Source organism: Microtus ochrogaster, unplaced genomic scaffold (genome assembly GCF_000317375.1).
Source record: "Microtus ochrogaster isolate Prairie Vole_2 unplaced genomic scaffold, MicOch1.0 UNK3, whole genome shotgun sequence".
Classification (NCBI taxonomy): Eukaryota; Metazoa; Chordata; class Mammalia; order Rodentia; family Cricetidae; genus Microtus; species Microtus ochrogaster.
The window spans coordinates 11995516-12007697 of NW_004949101.1; the positions used below are offsets into that span (position 1 = coordinate 11995516).

The 12182-nt window shown below is 43.6% G+C and overlaps 1 protein-coding gene across 5 annotated transcripts in view; it reads right to left on the reverse strand.

Moving 5' to 3' along the window:
• Plcb4 (phospholipase C beta 4) overlaps positions 1–12182 on the reverse strand; it is a 359286-nt gene that overhangs the window by 121054 nt on the left and 226050 nt on the right. The window lies entirely within an intron of this gene.

Genomic DNA, 12182 nt, shown 5'->3' on the forward strand with positions numbered 1-12182 from the left:
CTGTGAGTACCCAAAGGAACTATGTGAGAAGCAGTAGCCCTATGCTGGCTGCAGAAGGTGGACTATAAACCTCCTGGCAAGTTTCTCTTGAAGGGAGGTTCAAGTGACCCAGCGCTACAGCAGCCATCGGGTATATCTTTGGTTGCTTCCTTTCAATATTCAGCGCTGTAATGATTTCAGCCACATAAGGCTGATACTTCCGGGTCATGCTGGTACAGGCAAGCCTTCAGGCGGAAGTGCCTACTGGCCCTGGGGGATGTTAAAGCTCCCCCGCCCCACGTATGACTCAGCTAAGCCCTTGTGTGCATGCGTGAGCCCATCATCTGCATATGACATAGCCACGTCAACCACTTGTGCGCATGCACTAGGCAGCTTTTAAAAGCTGGACAGCACCATCCTCTCTCAGCACACTGACTTCCCAGGCCTGCGCACGCCCCCTCTAATAAACTCCTAAGCGGGTTTGTTGTGTGTTCCGTGATTCCTTCTCACTCACACTAGGTAATTTCAAGCTCCAGTTCCCTGGTCTCCTTAAAATTCTTCAAGATTTAGGAATCATTTAATCTGTCATAAATTTGTATCAGGGATCTGTCACTTAGGAATTGGTACTTCACAGTAAGTACTTCTTAAATGTCATCCATGGGTTAGAACCTGAACTTCTTGCTGGCGTAGAGTAATAAATAAGTAAATCTCTGCTGCCAGATCTCATGCGTCCTGGAAATTTTGAAAATAAAGAGAAACTAAAGAAAAACTCTGTAGTAATAAATGCAAAGATTTAAAACATGGAAGTGTGAGGTAGAATAATCAAGAAGGCTTGGAGAAAGTAACATCATTTGGCCAGGAAGCGGGGCGTTGGGGGGGGGGTGGGGGGGGGGGGGAGGTTGGGAGGGGGGGAGGATGAGAATAAAGGCAGAATACAAATGCCTAGAAGTCAGAACATGCCTGCCATATTCAGAAAACAGTAAAATGGTGGGTCACCCAGATGGTTTACATACCACAAAAAGGACCTAGAAAATCATTTGTAATTAGGTATGAAACTACTGAAGGTGCGTGATTTACAAAACACGGCCCAGCTGATTTATGCACTATCATGGCAAAGCTAGGTGGGTATTTTTCAACTAAGGAAGCTGACTCTTATTGGGGTTAAAATAGACAAGGTCACACCTCTGTCCAGCAAAGCCAAACTTAGGCCTATTTCTGTGCAGCTCCAAACCCACCCCTTATCTAACTCTGTAGTTTAAGCTTCTGGAGAGAACCCTTTGGCAAAATTTTTACCCCAAATCCCACTTACTGTGAGAATCTTTATTTGCCAACGCCATCCGGGCAGCTTTGCCCTGGTGAGCAATACCAGCCCAGGAGCCTCCGTGCCCCTACCCAGAACCCCAGGGATCACTTTCCCTCTTGAGTACTTGTGAGAAGACACAGTAGGCAGGAGATAGAGCAGGGGCTGTGGAGCTGTTTTCAGGAGGATGATTTAGACGGGAAGGGCAGTGCAAACTCCTGGGAAGTGTCTCTGTCCCCCACAACACTTAGGCTCTGACAAAGTGCACTTCTGAGTCATGCACTCATTATTTGTGGCTTTCAGAGAAAGAATATTAGAAATCACATACCTCTTAATGATTTACTAAGATCACTGTCGTTTATTAAAAAGATGGGCATCCTGCTGACAAGGTATTAAGTTAACTCCCATCAATAGAAAGGAAACATTATGTTCATTTTACCTACCTTTCCCTCCCCGAACAATTAGCAACGGTAAAATCCCTGGGTAAGGCTTCACTCCCCTTACCGCTCATTTTACTGATCATTAGGGAGCCGGTTGGTGCTGCCAGGGGCACTTAGTGGCAATTACATAAAAAATAAATTCTGTCCTTATTTTCCTAAAAAGATTGGATTAAAAACCTGGTGGCATTATCATTATGGTCTAGAATACCTAAAGTAAATGTTGAGCAACAGAGTAGAAGAGGTCCGTGGGACCTGGCTGTGGCGCGGTTGCATAGTGCCGGCTCGGCAAGGATGAGGCCTCGGGTTCACAAAGGTAGGCATAAAATCCATTTGCACGCAAACAGATCTTTGATTCTAGCTTCTTTTATTGAATGTTAGGAAGATTGCTTTTAATTATATATTTTTGTATTCATACTTATATACTTATCAGGCGAAAATGGTTCTGTGCTGGCAGCCATTCTGTGTTATAAGATGTAGCTGTGATTCGAGTGTAGTCTCCTTACCAAAAGCCAGTTCTGGACCATGGATCCACTGTTACTTCTTGCTGTCTGATCCATAGCTCTTCAAATGACCTGAATCTTTCTTTCTTATCAACTCTGGAAAATAACCTCATTTAGCCCTCACCACTTCACAAGCATCCTGAGGTTTTCAATGCTGACGTCAAATGCTGTGTACACACTGTTCCTGGCCCAGAAAAAGGCTCAACGGAATCTGTGTGTCCAGGGCTAGGAAGACGGCTCAGTTGGTAAGGAGCCTGACTTGTAGGCATGGGGATCTGAGTTTGGATCTCCAAAACCCAAGCAAAAAGCCAAGCACAGTGTATGTGCCCTGGAACCCCAGTGCAGGAGAGGGCTGAGACAGAAAGTTCAGAAGCTCGCTGGACAGCCAGCCTAGTTGTGGAGGCCCAAAATATGTAAGCCTACTTCCCCCTTGTCTGATGGTCAGAGAGTTTGAGATTGCTCAGAATTGTTGACAACAATCAGGGCTACACATCCTGACTCAGGCAGATCCACGCCACCCTGACCAGTGGTCAGGATATTCAAGTATACTTCTGCTCCTTCTTTTTTAACAGGAGGCTTAACCTTGGGAATGGCTGCCTTCAGGATAGTTGGTCTAGGGTGGGTTCACTGCCTAAACAGTAGAATGTTTTTCTCATGGATTAATTGCTTGATGGCTCAAAGTATTGAAGCAAATAACTGTTCTAGTTTCCTTCATATCTGTTAAAGCGGTCGTTTGTCTTCTTCCCCCTCTTGTATTGGGTATAAAAGAGGAGGGAAAATTAACTGCTGACGATTTTAAGTATTCACTGGAATTCCCCTCCCCATGGTATCCTGTGTTTTCTGTTTAATTATTTTTATTCATGTCTTCTTGCCCTTTACTGACTCTTATAATCCCCATCGCCCTACCCTGATATTTTTGTCAAGGCTGGTCCCCAACATCTGGTCAAAAGAATGACTTCATGTTAGGAGAGAGACCCTCTCAGTAAATGAGGCTGGAGAGCAATTAGAAACCATCTGCCTTATACACACACACACACACACCTGTACTAACAAGTACATAAATACATGCATGAATACAACACACACACTGAAAAAAATCTGTATGTACCAAGGAAAAAAAGTTTATTTCTAGGAAATTTTCCTTTCTTTATCACAACTTCCTGCTTGAGGGAGATTAGCAGTAAAGAACTTTGGAAGCATTTAATTTCCTATCACTGTCTAGTTAGTCTAAATCCCTCATCTTACCATGGCCTCGAGGCTCACAGGCCTGAGCTCTAGCTGTCCTTAGAATCACTGGGACAGTTGTTGAAATACAGACTGGAATAAGCAAGTCCACTGAATGTCTCATTCCGTAAGTCAAGGAAGGGCCTCAAAGTCGGCTTTCCTAACATGTGGATGCTACTGCTGCTGGAGATAACTGCACTGCACTTGGAGACCCACTGCAGACTGGCTGGCTGGCGTGGAGCCTCTGCTCAGACTCTGTCCAGTCTTTGGAACCTCGAGCAAGGAGTTCAACCACTCTAAGCCCCTGTTTTTCAGACCACACAATAAGGCTGAAAAACCTAATTAGCAGGGCTGTTATGAGTCTTACAGGAAATCTTTGCACACCTTTCTCCGAGCACTGAGCCCAGATCTAGTGGGAATGGGTGCTTGCTCAGCAAGGTACACATTTCTCCTGAAAGGATTAAAGGAGAAAATGCCCATGGTGGCTAATAGACATGTTGACTGAACTGGGAGAGGGGGTACCCAGAGATTTGATACAGTATCTCTTTGGTGTATGGATGTGGGGGTATTTCTGGGAGACATTAGTCGTTGTGCTGGAAGATTGATTAGGATGGTCTATTCTCGCTAATGTATGGTACCAAGATTCTGGGAAGACTCACAGATCAGATGAGGAAGGAACTGTTCTTTCTTTCCAGGTCTTGGTTACTGGTGCCCTGGCCCTTAGACTTTTGGATTGGAGGAAATTCACACACATTGGCTTTCTGCTCTCAGACTTCTGGTGTTTAGACAGGCCTCCAGTTTATAGAGTCTATAATGTAGACAAAAGGCCACAGACTTCACAGCTTCTGGATTCAGGAGCCAATCCCTCATAGCAAACCTCTTCCTATGGATTGCAAATATCCTACCAATTCTTCAGCTAGAGAACCCTGCCTGACCAGCTCAGTGCCTCCTCTAAAACCTTCAACAAGTGGCAGAAATTAAAATCATCCTAAAATTAAAATTTTAGGAACAGAATTAATTCACACAAGATCACATGGGAAATTAATAACACATGCAATTTTCTTAAAGGATTTAAAGTTACTTTTTGCTTGTTTATTTTTCAAGGCAGGGTTTCTCTTTGTAGCTCTTGCTGTCCTGGAACTCACTCTACAGACTAGGCTGGCCTTGATCTCACAGAGGTTCACCTGCCTCCCAAGCGCTAGGATTAAAGGCATGCACCAACACCCGGCTAAAGTTACTTTCTTTAGTGCCATATATTTCACTGGACTGCTGATCCTCTCACCCACGGATGAGAGCTATTAATCCGATAGTTAACGCATATGCATTGACGGAGCCTAGAAAATGAGCAGGGTGGAATTTGAACTTCCTCTCCAGTCAGGAGAGCAGGGGGGTGCACTCCTCTCTATAATTAAAAGCATGCCCTTGCTACCATTACCCTATTCACCTGTAGCCCAGACATACGACCTGAACTAAGTAACGTCAAGCTTCTCCTATTTACACTGCAGGCTGAAAAGGACCCAGAGAGAATCCAGCTCTGTAATTTTGCCATTAGAGTTTTAATTAAATTCTTTAGCACAGCTCAGTGACACGTGTGCAAGGCCCGAACAGCAAGCAGAGCTAATCCCTTACATTTTAATTGTATTGACTCACTGTTTACAGACTTGCTTCCTGTTTTGTTTCCATGAGTTCTGTGTAAATTAAAATCATCCCAGACTTCCTTCACACTTTCCTAATGGATGCGTCTCGTCTCCCCTCTTCCCACAAACAAGCTGTCCTTGTGCCCCGTGAGTGGCGAGGATGGCTCCCAGTACCGACTGTCAAACTGTTCTGTGGTTGAGATGCTTCCATTACCTGATGAAGTACAATTACCTCTTTAAAAAGAAAAGCAAGCTCAAAGAAACCGGAGAAGAAAATGAGACGAGCATGCAAAGAAACAAGGACAGGAGTGACTTCACTCTGAAGCAAAGGCCGACACAGAGATGCAAAGGGGAAAGGAAGAGAAAGGGCTGAGTTCAAAATGCATCAAAGACAGAAAATGCAGAGCTAGATGTAAGGGAGTGAGGGGAAAGCACCCAGCGTTATCATCAAAACTGACTTGTTTTTCATCTCTGTCATCATTTCTCCTATCTAGTCTGCCACCTAGTTCTGAAAGCACCATTTCGCGGGAGCATTGCGCCTACTTCCTGTGTCTAAGAGGACAAGGTACAGCAGTGTGACAGCATCTCTCACCACACCTAAAACATGCATGCGCTGTTTGCTTTTAATGTTGGGTGTTTGTTTACAAAAAGGTGTGTCGAGTTAGCCGGGCGGTGGTGGCGCATGCCTTTAATCCCAGCACTCGGGAGGCAGAGGCAGGCGGATCTCTGTGAGTTCGAGACCAGCCTGGTCTACAAGAGCTAGTTCCAGGACAGGCTCCAAAACCACAGAGAAACCCTGTCTCGAAAAACCAAAAAAAACAAAAAAAACAAAAACAAAAACAAAAAAGGTGTGTCCAGCCAACTCTCCACCTGGTCAACTGACCCGGGTCTGTGGGAGCACCTGATGTTAGCTCTCACAATCCTTCACCTCCCTGCTTCCAATCATTTGCCGTCTGTACTGTAGTCTCCCATCTCCGGTGCTGAGACAGGGCTGCCTGTGATTGCTGTGGCCTACACAATGCACCATGATGGACTTTGGAACAAAGCTGCCCTGGTGCTTCCAAGAGGATCTGGGTGAGATGGAAGTGTAGCTTTACTTCCACCAAAGCTTTAGGCTTGTCAAAGCACTGATACTCAGAACTACAAAACACATAAACACCACTCGCCATCTTGTGTTTCACTTAACCCAATTTTATCCACGTTTGCCGCCTAAGGATGGGGAACAAATAAATCATTCAGCAGAATCATATTACAGAAACCATGAAAAAATTCCTATGTACAATTTTTAAAGAACAATAGTGAACACTCTTAATTGCTCCTGCACACACAGGTCTAACATCATAGTATAAAAATAAACATAATTGAAACTTTTAGGACATGTTATAGTAGAAAGAGGGATAGTTTTTCTTTGTAGCTAGATCAAGTACCTCCAAAATACAAATCCCTATTAGTACTAAGTACTTCATTTAAAGGCGCACCTGGAGTGAGGCGAGCTGACATTATTGATCCACCAAGGTGATTAGCAAACCTTAGTGCCAAGTAGAAAAGGTGAAGGTGCAACTTGATATTTAAAACTAAGCTTGTTTTTATAACTAAATATAGTAAAATATGACTTGATAAAGATGTGATGAAATGATTAATACCTCTGTACAAAGAATATTAGGACATTTATAAGTGATGAATGAGCCTTATTAGAATAGCTTAGGGCTGACAAGGTGGCTTAATGGCTAAAAGTAAGAACTGTTCTCGCATAGGGTTCCCAACATCCAGGTTAGACAGCTCACACCACCTGAAACTCCAGCTCCACGGGATCTGACACCCTCTTCTGGCCTCAAGGACACCTATACTCATTAACACAGACATTCACCCATACTCATAACCAAAAACAAACACAAATCTTACAAAAAAGAATGGTTTGCTAGGGTAAACACTAAACAACAGTATGCAGGGTGACGACCTAGGCATGGGATGTGTCTATCTACACTTCCACTACCTTGACACAGACCACGCATGTGCACCCAATTCAGTACGCATTTTCACTTTTAAGAGATGTACACCAAAAAAAAAAGGTTTGAAGATATTAATGAATGAAAAAATGTAGGGCAGACTATAATAGGCATTTTATGCAATTACAGTTTCAGGGAATAAGAATTTTGTTTCTATAAAACATTTTTTTTCTAGGAGAACATTTTTACAACTCTGGGTGCATTTTCTTTTTCTCCCTCTTCACTGAATTATTTTGTTCTATGTAATAATGTGTATAATAACTTGTGTGTGGATGTTTTCTGTCTTAGGTCACTAATCCTTGCAGCGGTTTGCTGAGCAGCAAAAGTTGATGAGACTAGCAACAATAATCCAGTTCTTTCAAATCCCTTCTCTTTGCCTTCCTAACACCTCCCCTTCCTTCCTTCTCTTTCAGACCTCATCATCAACAGATGTGAGACTGCAAACCAGTCTTATTCCCATTCTCAGAACCTCTGTAACATTCCCTGTCCGTCATTCCAGCCTGAGATTTGTAATTCTACCTCAGGGCAACCATCTCTGCTCATTCCTGCAGTTTTAGGCCCTCCCTTTCTTCACATTCTAGGATGGCTGGACGTGTGACTCAGCATTCTTTCCTATGTCTCTCATTTCATATTATCCACACTCTCTTGCCCCACTCCTGAGTGTCTCCTTCCATCTCTAGCTCTAGATTTGGGGGGGGGGGACTGAAAGTGGGGCTAGAAACTTTGGGTCTTGAAATCACTCTTAGGATCTTATAAGTAAAGAAGCAAGATGTGCGCAGCAAACCCCACAGTTGTCCTGGGTTTCTGTCAATCAGTTTCTCATACCGAGAAAGGCAGCCGAGTAAGTGGGAGGCAAAAGGCATTTATACCAAACCTTCGGAGTGTGGTTCAGGAGTCTGCTTAGTGAGGCTAAGGAAGCTCAGCAATAGCTCTTTCCAGACTGTGCTCTTACATTGACTGCTTGCCTGGGTATTTATTCTGGGTAAGCACTTGAGACACAAGAAACCCCACAATGTGTCACATGTGATGGAATCTTCAAGCTGAAGACATACATACACATGCTGGGTCCTTATGCTATCAGACTATGACCCTCTGGGGTCCATTTACTGTTTACATTTGAGAGGAGACCAATGACCTGAGAGGTGAATGGAGCGATTCAAGGCCTTAACTTGTAAATGTCAGGGTTATGGCTCACACCAAAGTCTATTGTCTTCAGGCTCACTTATTTGCCAGAATTTTCCAAACCATGTGAGTCTTTCTTTAAATGTCACATGCTTAGATGACAAAAGAGCCAGTTCTGAGCCCTAAAGGCAGGACAGCCCAGATAACATTATCAACATTGTTATTTCAAAGGCTGGTCTGGAGGAAGGAACTGACCTGGGTGTTTTGACAAGAGCCTGGCAGGCATTAGCACTTGCATTTCTGAGTTGTTTAGGAGTTTGGGCCAAGTGATGTAATGCCCAAGTTCTAGGCCACAGCCTTTACCATAGGAAGAAAAAGTGGTTTGGCTGTGAAGACAAGAAAGATGACTGAAGGAAGATGGGAACAAACCCGAATCAGGGTAAAAAACAATGCTTTTCAGACCCTTTTACTTCACACCCCCATTTTCTACCCCAGTGCTGCTCAAAAATTGCCTGTGAGTTCAGGGGACATGGCTGTGTTAGCATTTAAAGGCCCAGAGCTGGGGGTGGTGGCACACTCAGGGTGTTGGGCCAGGTACAACAACTTCCAACCAGGACTTTGAGGCCAGGCTACACAACCTAGCAAGGACATGTCTCAAACACACACATACACACAAACACACATGCACCAAACAAAAAGCTAAAGACATAGCAGGTCAGAGGAAGGACAAAGACTCCAACTCGCCTTCCTAGAAGTCCTGGTGCTTCCCAACCTGCAGGTCCCCTACTATGGTTTGGAATTTGAATATCCCCCAGGTAACACTACTGAGTGGTACTAGAACTTTGAAGTGTGTCTTGATGGGATGTCTTTAGGTCACTTGGGTATGCCAGCTCCAACATGTGCCACCTTAGGCCCAAACGTTCACCTGTCCTGGCACTGGACCCTTCAATATTGAGAGCCAAAATAAATTGTCTCTGCCTTGCCTCCTCTCCCCTCCCTGATCACTTTAGTGGTGTGACAGATTGAACCCGAAACTCTAGGAAGAGTTCTATTACTGCTCTACTGCTGTTCCCCATATGTAACACAGGTTGGTCTAGAACTTGCTATATAGACCTAGCCTCCTGAGCGTGTAAATTAGAGAGGGGCAATTTACCCATTACCAGTTAACTATATGGTTATTTTTTAATAATGGAAAATTTTATAATAATGGAAAATTCCTTAAATAGCCCAGAATAGCTGTCTCCAAGATGTAAGATGCATGTCAGTCCGTGTTCAAAAGAACATTGCACACAGCAAGGAGGATGAAATGGAAGCTCCTGACTTAGTTCCACGATGTTGATCTCATACTTGAGTGTGCAACAGCTTTCTCTGAGGGCTGAGTTAAGATCTAAATGGCTCAGGCCATCCCTGAAGTCTCTTGAAGGAGGAATGTTGAGTAGGCTCAAAGCTTTGTTGGTACTGAACCTGCTGATCTGGGATCTTCACTTTGCAACTGCCCAGCACATTTCCAAGTATACCACTGTTCTTGACTCCTCGTACAACTTTGGTCCAAATGTTTAATATTCTGATTTGTTCTGCCTTCTAGCCTTGCACCTACCGGATCAGTGTCTTAGAAGGCTTTCTGGTTAGCTCGCGAGCTCACGGCCAAGCTGGTTTTATCTTATCAATCAGCTGCCCCATCAAGTCACCTCCTGAATCAAGTCCCCCTTCCTACCTTGCCCATACCATTGCCCCCTCCTGTACTCCTGAGGGTCCATCTCTGCTAGCATGCCTTTCAGAGTTACAGTTAATACTGCCGGACTTTTACTTGCTTATTTGTGTCCACCCGTTTGTTGTCCATTTCCTGCCACTGAAATATCAAGTCAACAACGCTGAGACTTTCTCTTGTTGACTGTATTATCTCAGTTTTGGGAACAGTGGCCAGTCAGTGCTGTGGGTTAAGTGAACCTATCCTATTTACGTATAACTGGCAATGCCTTCAGGAAAAGGCCCTATATATCTTCTAAGCTACTCCAAATCTCATCAAAGAAAATGTTTTCTCATTTCTTTCTCAGAACCTTGCCATGAGAGCAGATGTGATATCATGGCACCTCTGCAAAGTACATTTCTGGATCACATAAGGGTCATGTGTACCAAAGGGGATTTTTAGCACTGATAAGCTGTAGTGGGGGACTGTTATGGCCAAATGAACTACATAATAACTCACACACAGTATTTAGAATGTCTGATATATTCATGTATACAAATACTGCATCGTAATTAGAAGAGCTTAGTCCTGAAAGTTTATTTGTTCAGAATGGTCCTGTGAATCTGATTTTGAAACTTCCTGATAAATCTACAACATTAACAGCTTACTGTCAAATCATCATCCAGCAACCACCACATCAACATCCCCAAGACTTCTTCTTTAAGGCAATGGTCCTTAATTTTAGCTGTGCATAAGATTCCCCTACACAGATTTTCTCTTTTAAATTCTGTTCATGTCTGAGCCTTAAGTCAGTGAGAATCTTAGAAGGAAGCAGGAATCCGCATGGGAAAGGCTCTCCAGGTACTGGCAATGTGTGGACAGGTAAAGGGGAAGTTTCTGAGGACTGTCTGTGTTCCAACCTCGGCCTCCAGGTCACCATCTCATGACGGGGAGAGGGAGGGGCCAACAACATCTTTAAAAAGTCTAAAATAGCTACATACCACATGGTACATTTTTCTTAAAAACAGTACCTCAGCATTTAAAAAGAAAACATTTCTGACCTCTTCTGGTGCCCACCACACACTGCAAAGGCCCTGGGGAGGAGGTCCTAGAGGCCTGTTCTTAATCCCACCAGGACACCAATGATCACCCTGGGAGGCTAGGAGGAGACAACACTTATTCTTTTTTCTTTAAGCTGTTTTACTGCCTTCTTCCATTTCCTTTCTATTCACCTTAATTTGGGCTAAATGCTATGGATTCTGGTTCATAAAAAATAGTTTTGTTTTGTTTTTTTAAAAGCCACAGATTAAACTTCTGTCCTTGTCTACAGCTTTTCCTCCACTTCAGGCAAAAAAAAAAAAAAAAAAAGAAAAAGACCCCAACCGTATCCACAAAGGTCCCCTCCCTTCGCCTGCCTACATTTCTGCTGCCTTGCGTCATAACGCCCAATTTCTGTGTCAGTCACCACAGCCATCTTCTGCGCCCCTATCTCTCTCACCAGTCTCCAACTCCAAAAATCCCATGGTTTTTTTATGCCCGTTCTCAAAATCTCCACTGGTTTTCCCTGTGTCTAACCAGCTGTCCAGTTGCTCCTTCAACCCACCTCCCCTCTTCCTGGTGGTGGACACGAAGAATCCAACCTTGTCTCTTTCCAGTCACTAACCAGACCATTCCTGTTTACCACCAAAAGAATACCAAAGGCTCCCAGGGGCATTTAGGATCTAATCCTAGTCTTGGGCTAGAAAGTTCATCTCAGCTTGGGACCCAAGCCAGATTACTCTCCACCTCCAGTGGATAGGTATTCTTCAGGCACACACACACCAGACTTTGCACAGATTACCTTCATTTTAGCTGTGCTTTGGCTGTGTGAAGCTTCCTTTTTAAAGTCTCCAGCTCAGCCCTCTGAAGCCATTGCTCCATCCTTTTATCCCATGGGAGTAAATCCCTCCCATGTGTTTTTCTCATGATGGTTGGGAGAAGTGGAGGGGTGAGAGAGGAGAAGCCTAGGGAACCACAGGACTGGACTTGAAATTTCATACTGGGAAACAAAGTGACATCTGAACTTTGTTGTGTTTTTAAACGACAGGTTATATATAATATGGACTAGAGATTGAAAAATATAGAACTTATATCCCTCCAAAAAAGGTTGTAACTGAACAAATTCTAATTTGTAAATTTTACAATTTATAAATTACAAATTGTAATCTTCAGTCCCAAAGAACAAAATGAGAGATTTAATTCCATTCAGAGTTTTTAAAATTTTTCCTCAATATACTCTAAAATAGAG